Here is a 20,541-nt window from a genome sequence, read left to right on the forward strand (position 1 = left end):
TTAGGTGTGTTATGCAGAATGGCCGACCTGTCCTCTCAGCGGTCCGCGAAACATATCAGTTGAGAAGCTTCTAGGAACAGTTTGCAGACCAGGCTTCGTGTAGCATGAAACACATGAACAGCGTCCCGCGTGTAGCACTGTTGATCGGTCAGAGGTTATGACCTCTTACTCTGCATATATCATGAACATCGCCACTCAGCCAGTTCCACGGGTAGGAAGCAACTCAGAAGTTCGCTGCTACCTCTATTAACCAAATAACATTGCTGTGTTTCTATAAGGATCGCTCTGTTTCGTTCTATGCAATTTAAATCTGCAGTTTTTCTCTCGTGTGGGATTCCTCTATAATTTTTCATCGTATCTAAAATGGGCAATTGGGAATGAGAGTTAAAATGAAATTAGTAATGTTAATGAAGTTACAGTAGTCAATTTTGCAACATCCAAAAATCTGACTGTCAAAAGTACAGTGTTTCTCCATATAACATTCACAAATTTACTTGGACATCTCCTGACGGAAAGACCATCAAACTGGCCATAATTTGATAGACATTCATGTGTACTTGATGTCCAATCGTTCAGGGCAGCAGATTGTGATACTGACCACTATCTGGTGGCGGCAAAAGTTAGGAAGAGACTGTCAGTGAGTAAACGAACAAATAACAGAGTTCATATGGAGAGGTTCAAACTCAAGAATTAAACGAAATAAAGGAGAAAGAGAAGTAAAGGTAAAGTTGTCCCTGTGCTTAAATAATTAAGCACTACACCATGAAGGCGCATGTGGGAGTGGATGTATAGGTCCACATTTTCTTGACCACGACACTAATTGGAGGTAAGTGGTCAGCTTCACGCCCCTGCCGCTTTACACCCGGGGAAACAGCCCACTGTACCCATTGGATAGGAGGCTTGGTGGGCCCCACATCCGGTCTGGACAATGTGGAGAAAATAAAATTGACCCTACTGGGTCTCACAATCCGACCCGTCGGTTGTCCAGCCCGTAACCAATCGATATACCGACTGCGCCATCATCGTGTTGAAATCTCAAATAGGTTCGCAGCTTTGGAAAACTTGGTCGCTGAGGTGCTTATTAGTAGAGCTTGGGAAACTGACAGAATATCAAAATTTCAGTCAAAGACAGTCTTGTTTATCATGAACTGAAGAAGCATAAGCTATGGTTAAAAGAAAGATGCTCAAAATTAGCACAACAAAGGAATTAATCCAAACTGCAATGGTCACAGGATCCAGAAGAGTTATATGGGGATATCTGAACAGTGTAACACGTGAAATCAGCAGGCATTTCAGGAACAAAAAGAGGGAATATCTGAAAGACAAAATTGATGAGCTTGCAATGAACAGTAAGAACAAGAACATTAGAGACCTGTATAGAGGAATAAATGACTTTAAGAGTGGTTACTAGCCTAGCAGTAACTTAGTGAAGGATGAGAATGGTGATCTGCTTGCAGATTCCCACAACAATTTGAATAGGTGGAGGAACTACTTCTCTCAGTTATTCACTGTACATAGCGTAAGTGCTGTTAGGCAGACAGAAATCCATACAGCTGAGCCGTTAGTACCTCATCCCAGCCCTTTTGAGGTTGAAAGTGCTATTGCAAAATTGAAACGGTATAAATCGCTAAGTAGTGATCAAATTCCGGCAGAACTGAATATGTGGACGTATACATCCATTCCACCATACCCCTTCATGGTATAGTTAAGCACAAGGACAACTTTACTTCTTAAACCAACAGTTATACTCGTGAGGAATAAATTTATGATGCAAATGACAATATGGCAACTTGCGTAACAGGACACAAGGCATGTAAACAAAGCTGGAACTATACTGTTCAGTACCGTGTTCTCAAGGTGAAATCCTTTCATTCCAAAAAGACGTCTTCACAATACTCGTATTTCTTCAGATGAATTTTAATATTATCCTGCAATCTTACACCCAAGTCAGTCTCTATCTCGGCAACTACAGTACGGTTACTTTCATTCCGTTATATACCGACAGGAAACTTGTGACAAATTATACATCATCGTATAAAGTGTTGATTACGAATTTTCAGTAATCTCTTGTACTTCAGTAACACAAAAACGGGTGTGTATTAATTTGTATCATACGGGACATGTTTAGCGGTGCTATAATACGAGGTGCTATCGCAAAGTTCCCGACCGTTATTCTTGTAACTGAGCCATGCTGTGTCCAGTTGGCTCATGCGCGTAGGAATACTGGCACCCTGCCGCTCCCCCACCACCCCCCTCCCCCGGCTTTTATCGATAGTCTGTACCTTCGTTTACCACGTGACCTTCCTCCTCTCTTCTGATCGCTTCTGATGTCTCAGAAAGGAAGATTTGTGTCAGCGCAGCCGGAAGGGCGAGGTAGTCGAGTAAGGTTGCTTACCGACCGCCAGAGAATTGGGAACCCGAAATTTTGTGTCGATCTGTGTACTTCAAAATTATGTTTGGATATTCTTCCGGCCGGCCGGTAAGGGTAAGGCAACGGAAAATGTTGAAAAAAATCCGAGACTGTTCACCGCAAAATTTGTCCCCCCCTAACACCACGGTCAACTCTGACTTTTAGTGTGATATTTTGAGACGCTTGACTGAAAATGTGCAACAGAAAAGACCGGAACTTTGGCGGAGCCACAACTGGCTCCTTCATCATGACAACGCGCCAGCCCACACGTCCCTGAAAACCACATAGTTTGTGACTAACAAAAACAGGGTTATCGTTCCCCAACCTCCCAAATCGCCGGACCTAGCCCCCAAGCGACTTCGCTTTATTTCCCAAATTGAAAATGAAACTGAAGGGACGACGTTTTGAAACAGTGTCTGGCATCCAGAGGGAACCGCAAGCGGCACTCGGCAGCATTGGGGAAAATGGCTTCCACGGTGCTTCTGAAGCGTAAAAAAAAAAAAGATGAACTCGCTGTATACATGTCCAATGAGAATATTTTGAAGGATGTGGCAGCCAAAATTGAGTGAGTTAAGCAGACATTTCTTTTTTTACCTAACCCGGGAACTTTCCGATAGCACCTCGTAATTAGATTCGATAGTACAAATCAAGACAGATAGGATATCAGTTCACGGAAAACCAACCATTATTTTTACTGTCGGTGAATCAGGAAAGGTCTCGAGCCATTGCCCTAGGTAGTGTATTGCCCCAACCAAAGGAGTGGCCAATGTGAACACTGGATGAAGCATTACAGTCTCAACAGCTTCGGTGGGAACCTCAAGGAATAAAGGTCGGTTTCAATTAATCGTGAATTAGCTAACTATCTAATGGGGCTGTGTCCTTCTTGAGAAACCGCCAGACGCTTAGGTGCTACAGAATTTCCCAAAATGTTATGGAAACCGAAGGTTCATTATCGTGTTCACAAGAATCTGCCACTGCTCCCTATCCTCATCTAAACGAATCCAGCACATACCAGCCCATCTGATTTTTCTAAGATAAGTTTTAATATTATCCTTCCGCCTATGCCTATTTCTTCCTAGTGATCTCTATCCTTCTGGCTCTCTGACCTAAATCCTGTATGCATTATTTATTAAAAAAAAAAACATACTTAAAATTTGGCTCATCTACTATGTGCTGACGTTCCTCTTGACTCTGCAGACAACAAGAGATGGCGTGCCTATGCACAGTCAAGGCATACACAGTTGCTCACAGCAATCCTTTGCTAGCTGGGCACCTGACGCATCCGCAGCTTCCAATTTGCATCCAGCTTTGCCAACTGCGATATCTCGTTTTACGTATCAGCAGTTTCTAACTTATGCATAAGCGGAAATCAATTATTTCCGTATGAAGAGGACCCCACATGGTGGAAGAATTAGGGGCCAGTTTTTAACTTCTTCATTGCCATTGCAATGTCTTTTTGTGACATTCTGCCTCTGCCTCTGCCTCAAACCCAACCTCAGCATCTGCCTCAACCTCCACTACCACCACCACTTTCAGTACTTGTGCACAGTTTGCAATTGGCACTTGTGCTGTTCAATTAGCTCGTAAAAGAGTAAAAACGCAGTTGAATAATTGTTATATTAAACATGTCCTGAGGTTGCGAATGGAGGAAATGCCTTCCAGTTTTGGAGGGAAGCCGAGAATATATTGAAAAAGCAGTCGCAGACAGCAGACAAGGGGTGGTCCTCCATCTTGGGGGTTGGGCGTGGGGCTAATTCCTCACCGTAAAAAGTAATTATGTTATTAATTACGAAATTAGTAATGATAATGGCGTTCGAGTAGTAAACTTAGCCAAATCAAAAAATCTTACTGTTAAAAGTAAAACGTTTCCACACCGTAACATCCATAAATATACTTTGACATCTCCTGATGGGAAGATACACAGTCAAATAGACCATATTTTGACAGACAGGAGACGGCACTCAAGTATACTTGATGTCCGATCATTCAGGGCAGCAGATTGTGATACTGACCACTACCTGGTGGTGGCAAAGGTTAGGGAAAGACTGGCAGTGAGCAAACAAAGAACACAGAGTTCATATGGAGAGGTTCAATCTCAAGAAATTAAATGAGGTAGAGGGTAAAGAGCAGTTTTGTGTTGAAATCTCAAACAGGTTTGCGGCTTTGGAAAACTTGGGCACTGAGGTGGATGTTAATAAAGCTTGGGAAAGTATTAGAGAGAATATAAAAATGTCTGCCAAAGAGAGTCTAGGTTATTATGAACCGAAGAAGCATAAGCTATGGTTCGATGAAGGATGCTCACAATTATTAGATCAAAGAAAGCAGGCCAAATTGCAATGGTTACAGGATCCAAGCGAGTTAAATTGGGATAATCTGAACAATATAAGACGTGAAACCAGCAGGCATTTCAGGAACAAAAAGAGGGAATATCTGAAAGACAAAATTGATGACCCTGCAATGAACAGTAAGAAAAAGAACATTATAGACCTGTATAGAGGACTTTAAGAGGGGTTACCAGCCTAGCAGTAACTAAGTGAAGGATGAGAATGGTGATCTGCTTGCAGATTCCCACAACATTTTGAATAGGTGGAGGAACTACTTCTCTCAGTTACTGAATTTACATAGGGTCAGTGATGTTAGGCAGACAGAAATCTATAAAGCTGAGCCGTTAATACCTGATCCTAGACCTTTTTAGGATGAAATTGCTATTGCAAAATTGAAACGGTATCGCCAGGTAGTGATCAAATTCCGGCAGAACTTATTCAAGCAGGAGGCGAAATATTACGTTCTAAGATCCATAAGTTAATCATTTCTATTTGGCATAAGGAAAAATTGCCTGATCAGTGGAAGGAGTCTATTATTGTACCAGATCACAAGAAGGGTGATAAAACTGACTGTAGTAATTATCGGGGGATATCACTGCTATCAACTTCATATAAAATTTTGTCCAATATTCTTCTTTCAAGGTTATGTCCATATATAGATGAAATTATTGGGGATCATCAGTGTGGGTTTCGACGTAACAGATCAACTAAAGATCAGATCTCTTTCATTCGTCAGATATTGGAGAAAAAATGAGTAAGGTGAGACAGTACATCAGCTATTCATAGACTTCAAGAAAGCCTATGATTCAGTTAGGAGGGAAGTATTGTACAATATTCTAATAGAGTTTGGGATACACATGAAACTAGTTAGGTTGATTAAAATGTGTTTAAACGAAACGTATAGTAAAGTCCGTGTAGGTAAACATTTGCCTGATAAGTTTCCTTTAAAACAGAATGAACTAAAACAAGGAGATGCTTTATCGCCACTACTTTTCAACTTTGCTTTAGAATATGTCATTAGGAAGGTCCAGGGAAACCAGGTGGGACTGAAATTAAACGGGACACATCAGCTGTTGGCCTATGCCGATGATGTGAATCTACTGGGTGATAATGTAGATACCATAAAGAAAAACACACAAACTTTAACTGACGCAATTAAAGAGGTTGGTCTAGAAGTAAACACAGAGAAAACTATGTTGCTGTCTCGTCACCAAAATGCAGGGCAAAATCATGATGTGAAGACAGGAAACAGATGTTTGAAAATGTGGCACAGTTCAGATATTTGGGAACAATGATAACAGATCCAAACCTGATTCAGGAGGAAATTAAGAGGAGATTGAACTCGGGTAATGCTTGCTACCATTCAGTCCAGAACCTTTTGTCTTCTCGTCTGCTGTCCAAAAACATAAAAATTAGAATATACAAAACTATAATTTTGTCTGTAGTTCTGTATGGGTGTGAAACTTGGTCTCTGACATTAAGGGAGGAACATATATTGAGGGTGTTTCAGAACAGGGTGTTGAGGTGAATATCTGGACCGAAGAGAAATGAAGTGACAGGAGGCTGGAGAAAACTGCACAATGAGGAGATTCATAACTTGTACTCTTCTCCAAGTATAATTAGAATTATCAAGTCAAGGAGGATGAGGTGGGCAGGGCATGTAGCACGAATGGGGGAGACGAGAAATGCGTATAGAATATTGGTGGGAAAGCCAGAAGGAAAGAGACCACTGGGAAGACCAAGGCGTAGGTGAGTGGACAATATTAAAATGGATCTTAGAGAGATAGGATTTTGGCGGTATGGATTGGATAGATCTGGCTCAGGATATGGACCAGTGGAGGGCTCTTGTGAACACAGTAATACACTTGTATTTTTAACAAGCAGAATAAATAAATAGTCGGAATAAACGGATGTTCCCGTGGATAAATACTTTATATGACTGACGAGAAATCAAAAATAATATGGAAAGAAATTAAGAATAACACAATCGCCGGATCCAGCTCGCGGTCCACAGTTTTCCTATCATTGGTATAGTCTAACAGTGAACATGAATTAACATGGTAAGGGGTAGTCTTGTTATGTTCATCGCCATTGGCAACAGAGCCTTTCTTCAACCACAGCCTTCCTTATAAGATTTGTCTTGAATTGAACCATCCGGTTTTCATTCGATTGGATTTCACAACAATAATTTCTTAAAGAGCAAGGTCGTCAGCCTTGCTTCCAACCCGCAACCTGCAAGATTAAGTCTCTGTATTTAGGTCCCCCTTTGAGAGGGTGGCCCAGTTATACCCCCAGACACGGGATTTCCTTTCATCACCCTCTACAACTCGCAGGGTTACGGTGGAAATACTGTACCCCGCTTCCACTTTAGGAGTCGTGGTACATCACAAGAATTACACGTAGTTTGCAGTTCTCTTGGAAGGGAGTCGGAAAGCCTTAGAACGTGTGTTTGGGCCGTGTTTAAAACTGGTAGCTTCTGAGCCTGCCAAATGTTTTCTCCCGCTGCTGCAGCGTTCGCACATGGCCATCAAGTGACCGGTCAGCCAATACTCCAGAATGCAAAATGTTCTTAGCTGATGCAGTTAGTGAAGACCTTAAAAACAAACAAAAAAATAAATACCTAGGGGTGGCACCTATAAACCGGGCGACAGACGTTTTACGGCGTTACTTTTATAGCCCGAAGGTCGTTCCAGAGAAAGCACTTAAGGTCGGCTACGAAGCACAACTGCCACAGGCTAACTTCGATTTAAATTTATTTATTTCATGTCGCTGTAAAAACTATATTGAATAATACTGCAGAGGTCCTCTTTATCCGTGGTTAATATGAGCTGGAGAATACCACTCACTGTCAATCCACTAATTTCCGCCCCTAAATGTAATGCAAAAGGCGTTAACAACTCATGCCGTTCCCCTGATTTGGAAAAAGCGCGCATGCGCTGGTATCGGCGTGAATGGCGGCCATATTAGCACATACGCAGTCACCATTCTTAAACATAATTACGTTCCTGGAGAGAGTTCGTAAAGCGAGATTTCGTATTGTGAATCGCTGTTTCTTATAGGTGCAGTGTTATAATTGGGGGTTACCTTCCCAAACGAGAAAAAAAAAAGACCAAGTAATATAAAGCATTAATTTAACTGCCTGAAACGAAACATATGGACAACAGAAATATACTAGATCATTCTGCGCCCACTGGAGAACCTATTACGCTTTAAAAATACCAACACAATTTTTACTGGTGTTCAAAACAGCAAAATCTCATACGAGAAGCACATCAGAGCAGGGCGTAGGGCGATTTGACTGGGCGATTTTGGGTGTGTTTTCGTTTCCGTTCGCAGGTATACGATTTTGTTCGGAAGGGAGTTGAGTGGTGTGTGTGGAGGAAGTGCCCACTCGAATCACTCCCCACTAGAGGAGTGACCAGTAGCAGTCAGCCCCTCCTCTCCTCGTGAAGAAGACCCCATTTAAAACACGCAGAAGTTTTGGAAAGAATAAAATTATAGTAATGGGTCCCGACGTGTCCCGAAACCAAGATTTACTGTGCTGGCGAGGAGCGGCAGCAATTTGACCGACCTGCCATGGGCGAGTTGGCGTTCGGATGACAAGCCAAGCCGAGGATTTCATTTTAACAGTTCGTATGAGTGGAATTTCGTAAAGCGAGGTAAAAAGTTTAAAAAGGTAAAGCTATCCCTGTAACAGGATGTGGATGCCCATAGGGCTGTGAGACGTCGAGGTTCCCACAATTTCTCTAGACAATAAACTCACAGATGGCGGTAAGATTATTAGCCTTACGCACCGGCCGTCCTTTATCCCCCAGGAAGATTCCTGGTACTCATTTCTGTTGGAAGAGCTAGGAAAACGGAAAATTTCCACCTAATCGAGATTCGAACCCGCGACCTTCCGGCCTGTAGTACAGTGTCTCAACCAACTACGCTACCGCGTGGCCCCTGCAAAGTGAGGGCTATCTGTATCAACACACGAGAACTGTCTAAGATCCCGGACCTACAGCACATTTGCACACTATACCTCACATACCGGCATATCCTTGAGGCGTAACAAAGATAACAATATGCATACAGTGCTGAATCAGACAACAGATACCCTATCTAGGTTTCAGAATACGTCACGCGTTGTGTAGGAAACACGTCATATTTTCTAATTTCCCGCTGGCTTATGAATATGAGAGGCTGAGAGCAGAACCTAGCAACTTCGTAATGACGATATAGCGGTCTACGTCACTAACCAACGCTTATGCACCCTGGTTCCCATAGCAGATGAAGTACGTTACGGCCTCTTCTCCGAAAATGATTCTACCCTTGAAAGTGCGTCGTAAATTCGTTATAAGAAAATTAAATTTCCTTTAAAAGCAAGAAATTATACATTCACAGACTGTAGGTCTATATATATACGGGGGTAAGCCAAACCTTTCTCTACCCCCTCCCCGACGGTTTCCTTTCGTCTTATCTGCTTTGTTGTTGCTAGGAGACAATATACAGGATGTAAATGAATATATGTTACAATGCTCTGTGTTACATAGGTGGGTTCAATGTGATCATATTCTGTTACTGCACCCATGTCCGGAAACGCTTCCCTTTGGCAGTGAGGCCCACAACATTTTCCGAGAGGACGCATAAGCCTTGGGAATGCTATCGTTGTTTTACTTAAAAAAGTTGCTCAAAATGATGGCCGTCGACTTCATTGCATATTCTGCTCAACTCTTTGAAAGATTTCCGGCATTTCCCGGGTGGTTCCAGCTGCTACTGCAATTCTTGCCACAAGATCATGTTGTGTCTCCACTGGAGTCTCGTACAGCGGGCTTTGCATGTACCCCCAGAGGAAGAAATCCGGTGGAGTCAAGTCAGGAGAGCGAGGTGGCCAGGTTATTGAGCCTCCATGTCCAGTCAATCTGTTGCTAAAGGTTTCATCAAAACACTCACGGATGACATTAGTGCAGTGGGCTGGGGCTCCATCATGCTGGAACCACATTTCACAACAGACTTCCAAAGGCACCGCCACCAGCAGCTCGGGTAAGGTCTCTTTGAGAAATTTTAGGTGAATGTCACCAGTAAGCCAGAGAGGCATGAGGTAAGGGCGTCCTCCTTCACATTTCAGAGGCCCCAACGCGTAAACAAAGCGTTTNTTTGCATTCTGTATAAAGTGCGCCGGTCTAATGCACAGCCACATTAAGCGACCTGACTAGCAGTTACGCGCCCTCTCAACATTGAAATAAAATAAACGACGCGTGATGTGGCATCCTGAATGTAAACATTAACATAATTCGAGTTCTGCTTCTAGCGTTCACGTGACATTCTGGAGATCAGTGTCCCCTTACTGTCTGTACTGATCATGACGCTGTTTGAAGGCACATGCAGAAAACTAAGTAATACATTTGCAGTTGCAGTCATTAGGCAAGAGTTCACTAAAGAAGTGGCACATAAGAAGCATTTCATTGTTGCACACGTTTTTCTCTCGAAAATCCAGGGCAAGGAATGTGTAATTGAGGTACATTACTGAAAAAAAAAACGTCGTTGTCTTTAGAAGAAAGCAGTCTTCTGGGATGTGGCGCCGTGTAGATATTGCGTTAATCGACGTTTCGGAGGAACGCAACGCCTACATCTTCAGGGAAGAAGAAAAGAAGAAACCCGCGAATGAACCAGTGTGAGCAGGTGCAACAGACAGCCGCTTGTCGGTGAAGTTAGTGCCAACTTTAGCGGATAGAGGGTGTCGCGTGGTCAGCGCAACGCATCCCCACGACCGTTAACCTCGGTTTTCTAGACCGGAGCCGCTATTTTTCCATTCAAATAGCTCCTCAAATATCCTCACGAGGCTGAGTGGACCACGTTCCAGAACCCACTACTTCTCAGAAAATCTGGAAGCGCCGGAAAACGAACACGAGNCCAGAGAGGCATGAGGTAAGGGCGTCCTCCTTCACATTTCAGAGGCCCCAACGCGTAAACAAAGCGTTTCTGGACTTGGTGTATTGACGAAATATGTTCAGACTGAACACCTCTATATGCCGCGGAGCGCTGTAACATATTGTGACGTGCTGAGCTATGGATGACGCCCCTCCCCCCCCCCNAGTTCACTAAAGAAGTGGCACATAAGAAGCATTTCATTGTTGCACACGTTTTTCTCTCGAAAATCCAGGGCAAGGAATGTGTAATTGAGGTACATTACTGAAAAAAAAAACGTCGTTGTCTTTAGAAGAAAGCAGTCTTCTGGGATGTGGCGCCGTGTAGATATTGCGTTAATCGACGTTTCGGAGGAACGCAACGCCTACATCTTCAGGGAAGAAGAAAAGAAGAAACCCGCGAATGAACCAGTGTGAGCAGGTGCAACAGACAGCCGCTTGTCGGTGAAGTTAGTGCCAACTTTAGCGGATAGAGGGTGTCGCGTGGTCAGCGCAACGCATCCCCACGACCGTTAACCTCGGTTTTCTAGACCGGAGCCGCTATTTTTCCATTCAAATAGCTCCTCAAATATCCTCACGAGGCTGAGTGGACCACGTTCCAGAACCCACTACTTCTCAGAAAATCTGGAAGCGCCGGAAAACGAACACGAGCCTCTGGTTCTGTAGTCAGGAACTCTGACCACTAGACCACAGAGACGGTCAGTACTGAAAAGTAACAAATTTTAAATGAACAGCGCTAATTGAAAGAACCACGCGATATACTGGGAATGACACAAGAAAAAAAAAGATAAAACCGATAAAAGAAAGGGAGTAAAGACACAAAGAAAGGAAACAAGAAAGAAGATGTACGATTGGCAAAAACCGATGGCTTAGACTCTGAGTCTCTGCTAGGCGCGTGTGTTGCAGCGAAAACTCCATGCGCATACCGGAAAATGGGGTACTGATTTTTAAACGTGTTAATATGAAAATTTCTTAAGTAAAATGTGCACTATCCTTATACATTGGGACAATTTGATTATATATATATATATTTACAACTTACAACAAATGTACGAATACTTAGTTCACATTAAAAGCACCACGTTTTCATGGTCTTCCTGAGTTCCTCCAGTCCAATCCTGGCACAGTAACTTATTGCAGGCCGCGTACTCTTCATTCCCCATCCGTTTCTAAGCATTACTCACTATCATTCAATCACTCGACGCTATATAATTCTTATTTAAAGCGTCGTTAAACAAACTACAAACAAATATACCAACGCTGAAGCACTCCATATGGCTATTCGCTACTGCCAACACAATGAAGAGACTGAGGTACTTCTTCCGCACCAATCGTAACTGCTGTACCACCAAGACTAGGTCGCCCAGAGGCTCCTCAGTAGTACCGGTAAGAACTATGTGAGGGCGCAGTGGTGTTTATTCGAAAGTCCACAGTTGCTCAGTCGGTCAAGAAATGCCCTGCTTCTTACGAAAACTGAATGTTCTCATATGCCTATCCCGAGTCAGTTGAATGCAGTCTACACCATTACACACTATTATTCTGACATCCTCTTTGATAGAACTCCGTGTCCTGTAGTCCGCAAGCGAACTATACCGACCGAGGGACCACCGCTTGTCGGCGAAGTCAGCGCCAACTTTAGCGGATAGAGGGTGTTACGTGGTCAGCGCAACGGGTCCCCACGGCCGTTAATTTCGGTATTCTAGACCGGAGCCGCTATTTCCTTGAAATAGCTCCCAAATTATCCTCACGAGGCTGAGTGGACCCCGTTCCAGACCCCAGAAAATCTGGTAGCGCCGGGAATCGAACACGGGACCTCTGTTTCTGTAGTGAGGAACTCTGACCACTAGAGCACAGAGGCGGTCTAACAGCCTCTTTGATACATGTATTATGCTTCTGGACATTATCCGTCGTCCTGTTTTCAGCTGAACACCTTCCCGTTTATTTTACAAAACACAGCATTTCGGGATTACAAACAGGAACGTGTTTTTAGATAAAGACAAGACGATGGATAATGTCCAGAAGCATAATACTTGTACTAATGAACCATCGTGACAAACTTTTACAGCTTATCCCCTTTAATATTATCACCGTCGTGTTCTAGTCTCGTACTTACCCTCTTTCATTGACGCTTAAGTGTCACATGCATTTCTCAACGCATTATGCATCCTACACGTACCGCCTAATATGCTTGACTTAGTCACCCTAATAACATTATTTGCCGGTCACAGTGGCCGCGCGGTCTTCGCTCGCTCGGACACTGAGATCGTGGGTTCGAATTTCCCCTCAAGGCATGAATGTCTGCGTTTATTCTGTATTTATGTTGTTCTGTCTGTAGGTAGCGGCCTTGCGACGGGCTGATCCCCCGCCCAAGGAGTTCTACTGTGTATAAAAGTAAAAGTAAAGGTTTCCCTGTTGGCCGTGGAGACCCATAGAGTTGTGAGACGTTGAGGCTCCCACATTTTCTAGACAATCGGCTCATAGATGGCGGTGAGGTTGTCAGCTTTACGCGTCGTTCGCCCTTTACCCCCAGGAATATTCCTGGTACTCGTTTCTGTTAAAGGCTGAGTCGACCCCAGGGCTGAAAGGATTAGGTAAATTCAAACAATCCACCTCATCGGGATTCGATCCAGCGACCTTCCAGCTTGTAGCATAGTGCCCCCACCAACTGTGTATAGGATTAGCGGCCAGAGCCCAACACAGAGCTGCAGAGCTACTGATGAATGAATGAATGAATGAATGAATGAATGAATGAATGGATATTATTTACAGCTCTTAGATTCCAATATGCGAGACATTAACATAGCGTTTTTGTAACAAAGAATACCTTTTGTATTTATAACCGTATTTCAGAATATCTGAATGGGTCAATCCTGAGAGGATAGCTTTTGTGATCCTGGGGTTGTGGATGAGAGGCCACGAAGCTGTTGTAAGGACAGCGAAGTCTTGGGCTGGACATGTGGGTAGGGCGGGGACGGAAAAAAATAAATACAGAATGCTGGAGAGGAATCTCTTGGAAAAGGTCCAGCTGTATGACACACAAGGATATTCTGGCTTTAGTGGCAAAGAACATTCGGTGTTTTTACGAGAAATGATGATGTTCTGACCGATCAACACTTCGCGGCCTTCTGACACGTCACAGTTACGCTTCTCCATTTTGTTTGTTTATGCAAAGAAAGGCGACGTTGCATGGCAGAAGGTTCAGTTCAAACGTCACAGGTGTAAACTAGCCAAGTGGAAATGGGGTCCGATGCCTCATGCGCGGAAAATAAGTTATGATTTCACTGCTAATGTTGACATCCGTGTCGGAGTGTGTCCATGTTTCTTTTCCGTCTTTTCGTGCTACTAACATTTCTTCTCATTATAAAAACAACAAATATACCATTAAAAGATACGCTACGCAAGATAAAGAAAAATAACATATTGTCACGTGTAGGAGTTAGTTTGTGACTTATAGACGTGTTATGGACTGGAACTATTGACATTTCTCGCAGGCAATTATAGCGCTACCGCCATTCCCACACTTCATAGTTCACTGTTACACACGCACTAGGATTCTCAGTCTTCACTAGTCGTATCCTGGCAACGCATTTATAACAGTTTCGCTGTCACGTCAAATCGCACATGAAGTCTTCTTTTCACAGCCTACTTCCTTTCTTGCCAACATTCTGCAATTGCCAACTCAATTCACTTCCTCTGCTCCAAAGCTCATACCCTGGCAGGCTGGCGTTTTGAAACTCGACTAGACTCTTCTCCAAGTCCAAGTCACATTGCGACTGACGGCCGGTCAGTCAGTAAGTCTTGGTGTCGAGCCACATATTAATGATTACCGTTTGACAGTTACGGTCTTAATTTTGTGGGGCGCCCTCTCTGACGAGAGGACGGGTCTGTCTTTTGCATATACTGCTGGCCCTTCCTAACGCGGTCTTTCTCGGGTCTGAGTCCCTTGGGGCTCGCGACTATATTTTACTGTCTCAGATTTGAGACTTCCCGTTTCGTCGCCTCTTACGACTCGCAGGGTCACGGTGGAGGTATTCAACCCCGCCTCCGCACGGGAGTATCACTCACTCAGACTCTTCTCAATTTAACTCTTCTTTATAAGAACTTTGCACGGACCACGTAGCAAACACAGCCTCTCTATTGTTGGGAAGGCGTGTTTATAACGTTGCTGCATAGCAACGGAAGTTACTCGATTGTTGGCCGACATAGCTCAAGCGGTTAGTCGCTGACTTCCCACCGCGGTGGCCCGGGTTCGATCCCGGGTTTGGTCAAGTGGGATTTGTGGTGGACAAAGTGGCGCTGGGGCGGGTTTTCTCCGAGTACTTCTGTTTCCCCTGATAATCTTCATTCCATCAAATTCTCTATCATAATCACCCGGGGCAGGCTACAGTAGGCCAATCAGTGGCCGCCGTGCCGAGTGCACCCAGCTGGACTCCACCCCCCACTAAGCGAATTTTACTCGATTGTTACTTGCATATTCGTTGCCGCGGGCATATGTTTACCGAGTTGTTTCCTACCAATGAACGCCTATTCTGACTTCACTATTCCGGTTTTCGGGCGTCATGTCACAATATATTTTCATTAAGAAAATCATCAGGCAATGACAGTATTCTTGATATGAGATACAACCAAACGACGACGTGAATGAGAACACAAAAGACAAGTGGACAATGCAGTGGTCTCCCAACAAATTAAAATTTGCTTGTTGATGCCCCATATGCGGCCGAAGCATGTTGCAAAATTGAAAAACATTATGTAAAACAAAAGACATTTTGAAGTATTTTGATAGTCACTTTTAGTGTATAAGATATACTTGCAGTGTCTTAATGACATTTTATGATATTTAATAACACTTTAAAGTATTAAAGTTACACTTTTAGTGAAAAATATATTTTAGGTGTCTTTTATAATTAAAAATCACTGTTGCATTGTTGACGGTGTACTCCAATAATATAAGAACAACCCAAACTGAAAGCCTAAACATGTGACTGTGCTGCCTATAGCACACGTTAGAGTCGGTGGGTGGAATGATTAGTTTTCCTTGGAAAACAGAATTGATCTCGGAGAAAAACTTGTTCCAGTACCACTTCGTGCACCACGAATCTATTTGCCGTCACTAAGGACCGAACTCGAGGCTCCGCGGTGAGAAGCCAGCGCTTAGTCGCCTGAACTACGACACGGCCTAAGGAACAAGAAAGCCCGACTTTTATGATAACAGCTTCCAGACATCCTTCTGGCTAAGTAACAGAAACAGTCTCGTTTCCTTTGCGTCTTCCATTTCATGGCCGTCGGTTCCTTCTGCTATGAACTAATTGCGTACTTTTGCCAGTGCCCCGTTTCACTCTATCTAATGTTTTGCGCTTTGAGAATTACGAAGCAAGCAAACGAAGGTTGGTCCTAAGAGTGTCATTATTATTATTACTGGAAAAGTTTCTCTGATATGTCAGTTGCAGTTATCAGGTTTCACGTTGCTCCAAAACGAAGAGCTTCATGTTGGGCATTTTACATGTGAGGGAATCTTTAAGGGCGGTCGCACATCAACTGCGTCAAGACAAGCATCAAGACATGAGACAAAAGACGCAGTCTTGCTTCATTCATGATTCGTCAGTATGAAGCTGACGTCAGCATCATGACTCAGACCGGTGTGCGGCGGTTTTCATAATCTCATTCCTTCTAACTGTACTCCTTTCTTTGCGTGATGTCGCAGACATAGTCCTTGACTGCTACATGTCTTGACGGATGCCGGTGAGCGGCCTACCTAAAAGTTTAAATTAATCTTTTAAAGACTGAATTTCTTCTGTTATATAAAAATTCAGTTCGTACCTCACAGGAAACGCACGCGTCTTCGCTACAAAAAAACAACAACCGGGTAACAGTGTTTAGGGAAGCAGATGCTCAGATGAGATTGGTGCGCAACACACAAACACACTCTGTGGGCAGGTCGCAGACTTTTAGCATGCTAAGGCAAGTGATACATACAGAACCACTGGGCTTTGAAGAATTAAGAATAGTTTCGTGTACATCACATTAAGCAACTCTGCTCAAGAGAAACTTAGAACGTTCGCTCTTTTCGACTGCAGTAACCTTCATTTGCTACTTGACCTATGCATGAAATTGAAAGCTATGCTTTCATGCATTCACTTCTGCTAGCGAGACCATCTGACGATCGATAGTTCGTGTGTTCAGTGCAGGATGTGCATGAAATGGTAGTATAATTGCGAGACAATTTGCATGTTTAGCGTGTTTCATTTCCGACTCTCCTCAAAGGATCTACATTCAAATTCGAATCCAGGCGCGGACAACGGTTTGTTGCTGTATGTGTCAATATGAATTCCAGAGGTGTCACGAAACAGCCTCGGCCGCTACGTCCATAGTCGTCTCTAGATACGACGTCGTTAAATAACCAAGGAAGTGCCGTCTTCTGGACCAGAAGTGGACAAACCACGGAATATGCTGGCCTTTTGCTCTGCCTAATGTAGATACATTTTAGGTTGGTTATTAGGCCGCGCCATAGCTCAAGCGGTTAGTCGCTGGCTTCCCACCGCGCCGGCCCGGGTTCAAACACGGGTCTGGTCAAGTGGGATTTGTGACGGACAAAGTGGCGCTGGGGTAGGTTTTCTTCAAGTACTTCGGTTTCCCCTGCCAATCTTCATTCCACCAGATTCTTCATCATCATAATCACCCGGGGCAGATACAATAGGCCAATTAGTGGCCGCCGTGACGAGTGGACCCAACTGGACTCCACCCCCCAGAATGATAATTAAAATTAAATAATTAAAGTTGGTTATTAAACGACGCTGTTACTATCGAGACTACAAAGCATCGATGATGGAATCATGGAAACTGCACTTGGGCCAAAGGATCACGTCATAAAGACTTGTGGAGAACTGGAGCTAAAACTCCACGCGGTACCTGTGGTACTAGAGGAGGCTGATCACAAGGGATTTTGAAGTGACGGAAGTAATTACTTTAAAGAAAGTGGACTAGAATGAATAAAGCGCGTGACCTATGGAGACTTCATTCCCCTCCCCGCCAGTCCAACTTCTTCATCAACAGATACACAAATTTACCTGCATAAAAATATATTTTCACACAAGAATCTGGACAGTTACGTGACGTCTACTCATATACGTGTCCAAGTATACCAGTCATTTACTGACGTTCTCTCAGCTACACAGGGCATCTACCGGATCGGAGGGTAATTGCAACTCTGCATCTTGTTGTAGCTTACTTAAGGTAGCATTCTCTGAAAGGAAGTGAGAAACACACGAAGAACCTTCCGACAGCGTGTCTCCGGACCAGAGGCAGTTTAAGAATCCGTTTTATTATTTACTAGAACCAAAAAAAAAAAGCAAGGCGCTAAGAAAACTTTTTTTTATTGCACCTGAAATTCTAATGGACCCTCCATCTTCCCGCGTTAGACAAACTGCGGGCCCTAGGGCATGGTCTACTTCGCCTATGCCTTAATCTGTCCCTAGTCAGGACTATGCATAATGTGTGGGGCCCGTCCCCGAACAGGAAGCAGACTGCTGACCACTCGACCTTGACCGACGCTGTGCGTCTTCACGTCCAACATTAAATGGGCGGAAAGAAGCGTCTCCAAGTTGTGGAAACGCCAGATGTGAGTCGCGTGCGGCCAGTTGCAGGGCCACAGATGAAGCAGCTGCCAGGGACTGGGCTGGACGTTCATTGGAGACAGCGCAGGACAGGGATGGAATGATAACTGCCAGGGACTAGAGCAACATGGCTACCTGACTTGTATTGGAAAGGTACCTTACTCGAATCTCTTGACGGAAACAGATTATCCTGACGGGTTATTAGACCTTTTCTCTGTCCCTCCACGATGGGATAGTACCTCTGATTACGTCACGATCGCTTCCTTCCACATAATTTCCAATCCACAATTCGCTATTAATCTACCTCATGAGGCTATATTCGTACTGTAACGTATTAGACTGAGGTCGTTGTCAAATCGACTCTTAACTAACTCCACGGAGCTCGGTCCTTCTTGATAGGCCGCCAGTCGCTCAGCTATTCAAGAACTTCTTAACATTTTACGGAACCCGATAGTTCATTGCCGTGTTCACAAGAGCTCTCCGTTGGTCTCTATTCTCAGCCAGATGAATCTAGTCTGTACCACCCCTTTCTATTTCTCTAACATCCATCTTAATATTATCCTCCCACTTACGTTTAGGTCTTCCTAGTGGGCTCTTTCCTTCCGGCTCTCCCACCAAAACCCTGTATGCATTCATTTTCCCCCCAGTTCATACTATACGCCCCGCCACCGCCTTGCCTTTATTCTGATTATTCTTGGCGACCCTCCTCACTATGCAATTTTCTTCAACCTCCCATTATTTTATCCCTGTCCGGTGCAAATATTCTAGTCAAATTCATCGAAGGCAAACTCACAGAAAACCTGCCCAAACCGCACACAGGATTGAACCCTGGTATCCGCGGTGAGAAGCCGACGTCTACCCACATGAATTTCACGAATCTTTTATAACCTTGTGTTTCGGCATGCAATGCTAAGGGACATGTCAAGGTATTATCTGAATTACATTAGAAACAATGAAAACAAATCTGGTGAAGGATCGCAGTCCTTTACGGCGACTGAACGCAACAGTGACCCGCCATGGCAATATGGAGTTTCGTATCCAACGTTTCGGAGACTATCTCTGTATCCATCATCAGGTATTCAACTCGTCGAAAGTTGGATATAAATTCCATACTGACACTGCTAATCGCGTGGGAAGACTTCATTGCAACAGCCATTATATAACAGCCACCTTTGTACAAAACTTAAATGTCTTGAGTGAAGGCAGTCACTACAGCGACCTCCACAACTGTCAACAGCGGGTCGAACAAATCATGTTCACGAAAATCTATAATCTTACTAATTATCCAGTTAGCAATGGAGCTTACAAACTTCCCACAAGTTTCAGCAGTTAGATCGAAAGCAATGCACAACACCACACACTGGATTCAACCCTCGTAACACCCATTTCCACCTGCTCCTTCACCTTACACATTGCATACCCCTTACAAAAAATATATCCACAGTAGTATGTTCAGTGCTTTTGGGAAAATCATTTCACTAAACAAAAGACCGTAATCACTTACCGACTTATGCAACTGCTACCTTGGTCATCTACTGGAACCACTGCACGTCAAACGTTTCCTGCAGTTTACGATCGAAACGCACACTATTCTGCTCGTACGCTTTTTGTAACAAACCTGACGGCTCTACCACGAGCGACCGCGAGCTCTGCTGCCAACTATCACTTCATTTCATGGATTCATCAGGAGATGGCAGCACAAGTCCAGGACGCGCGTCCAGCATCATAGTTCTGTCTATCGGTTGCAGGTGGCACTCATGTACAACGGCATAGACTGCGCACTGTGGAAATTGTTTAACCTTTCAAAGCCGGACTTTTTAAATCGTCGCAGGATGAGCAGGACGCAATATATTTAAATTCCCACTGCTGCTGGGCGTTTAAATATTCGTTGGTGTTTGGCGTTGTAAATGATTTTAAACACTTTATTAAAAATGCTGTATCTACTAAAATTTTCACGATAAAGGAACGGAATTAACCTTGAAGAAAGCAGTCTTCTGGGATTTGGCACTGTGTATATGTGGTGTTAACCGACGTTTCGGAGGAACGTATCGCCTCCATCTTCAGGGTAGAAGGAAAAATATAAGAAATCCGCAAGCGAAGAGACCGTGAGAACCGGTAAAAGCAGACTGGTGTTGGAAATATACACAGCTATGTGAGAGCAGTGAAGGAAGGGGGAAGGGTAAGTATACAAGTGAAAACAGTAGTGATGGAAGAGGGGGGGGGAAGGAGCTGGGACAAGCAGGGTATTGTGCTGGGGGAGAGAAAGGCAAGGTTAAAGGCTGGGC

General features: G+C 43.9%; 1 protein-coding gene across 1 annotated transcript in view; it reads right to left on the reverse strand.

Moving 5' to 3' along the window:
- LOC111871515 (serine-rich adhesin for platelets) overlaps positions 1-19,894 on the reverse strand; it is a gene marked incomplete at its 3' end in the record, with an annotated part of 129,477 nt that extends 109,583 nt beyond the window's left edge. The window contains 1 exon segment of the mRNA XM_023864673.2: positions 19,761-19,894.
- Between the last annotated feature and the right edge of the window lie 647 nt (positions 19,895-20,541).

Source organism: Cryptotermes secundus, unplaced genomic scaffold (assembly GCF_002891405.2).
Source record: "Cryptotermes secundus unplaced genomic scaffold, Csec_1.0 scaffold625, whole genome shotgun sequence".
Classification (NCBI taxonomy): domain Eukaryota; kingdom Metazoa; phylum Arthropoda; class Insecta; order Blattodea; family Kalotermitidae; genus Cryptotermes; species Cryptotermes secundus.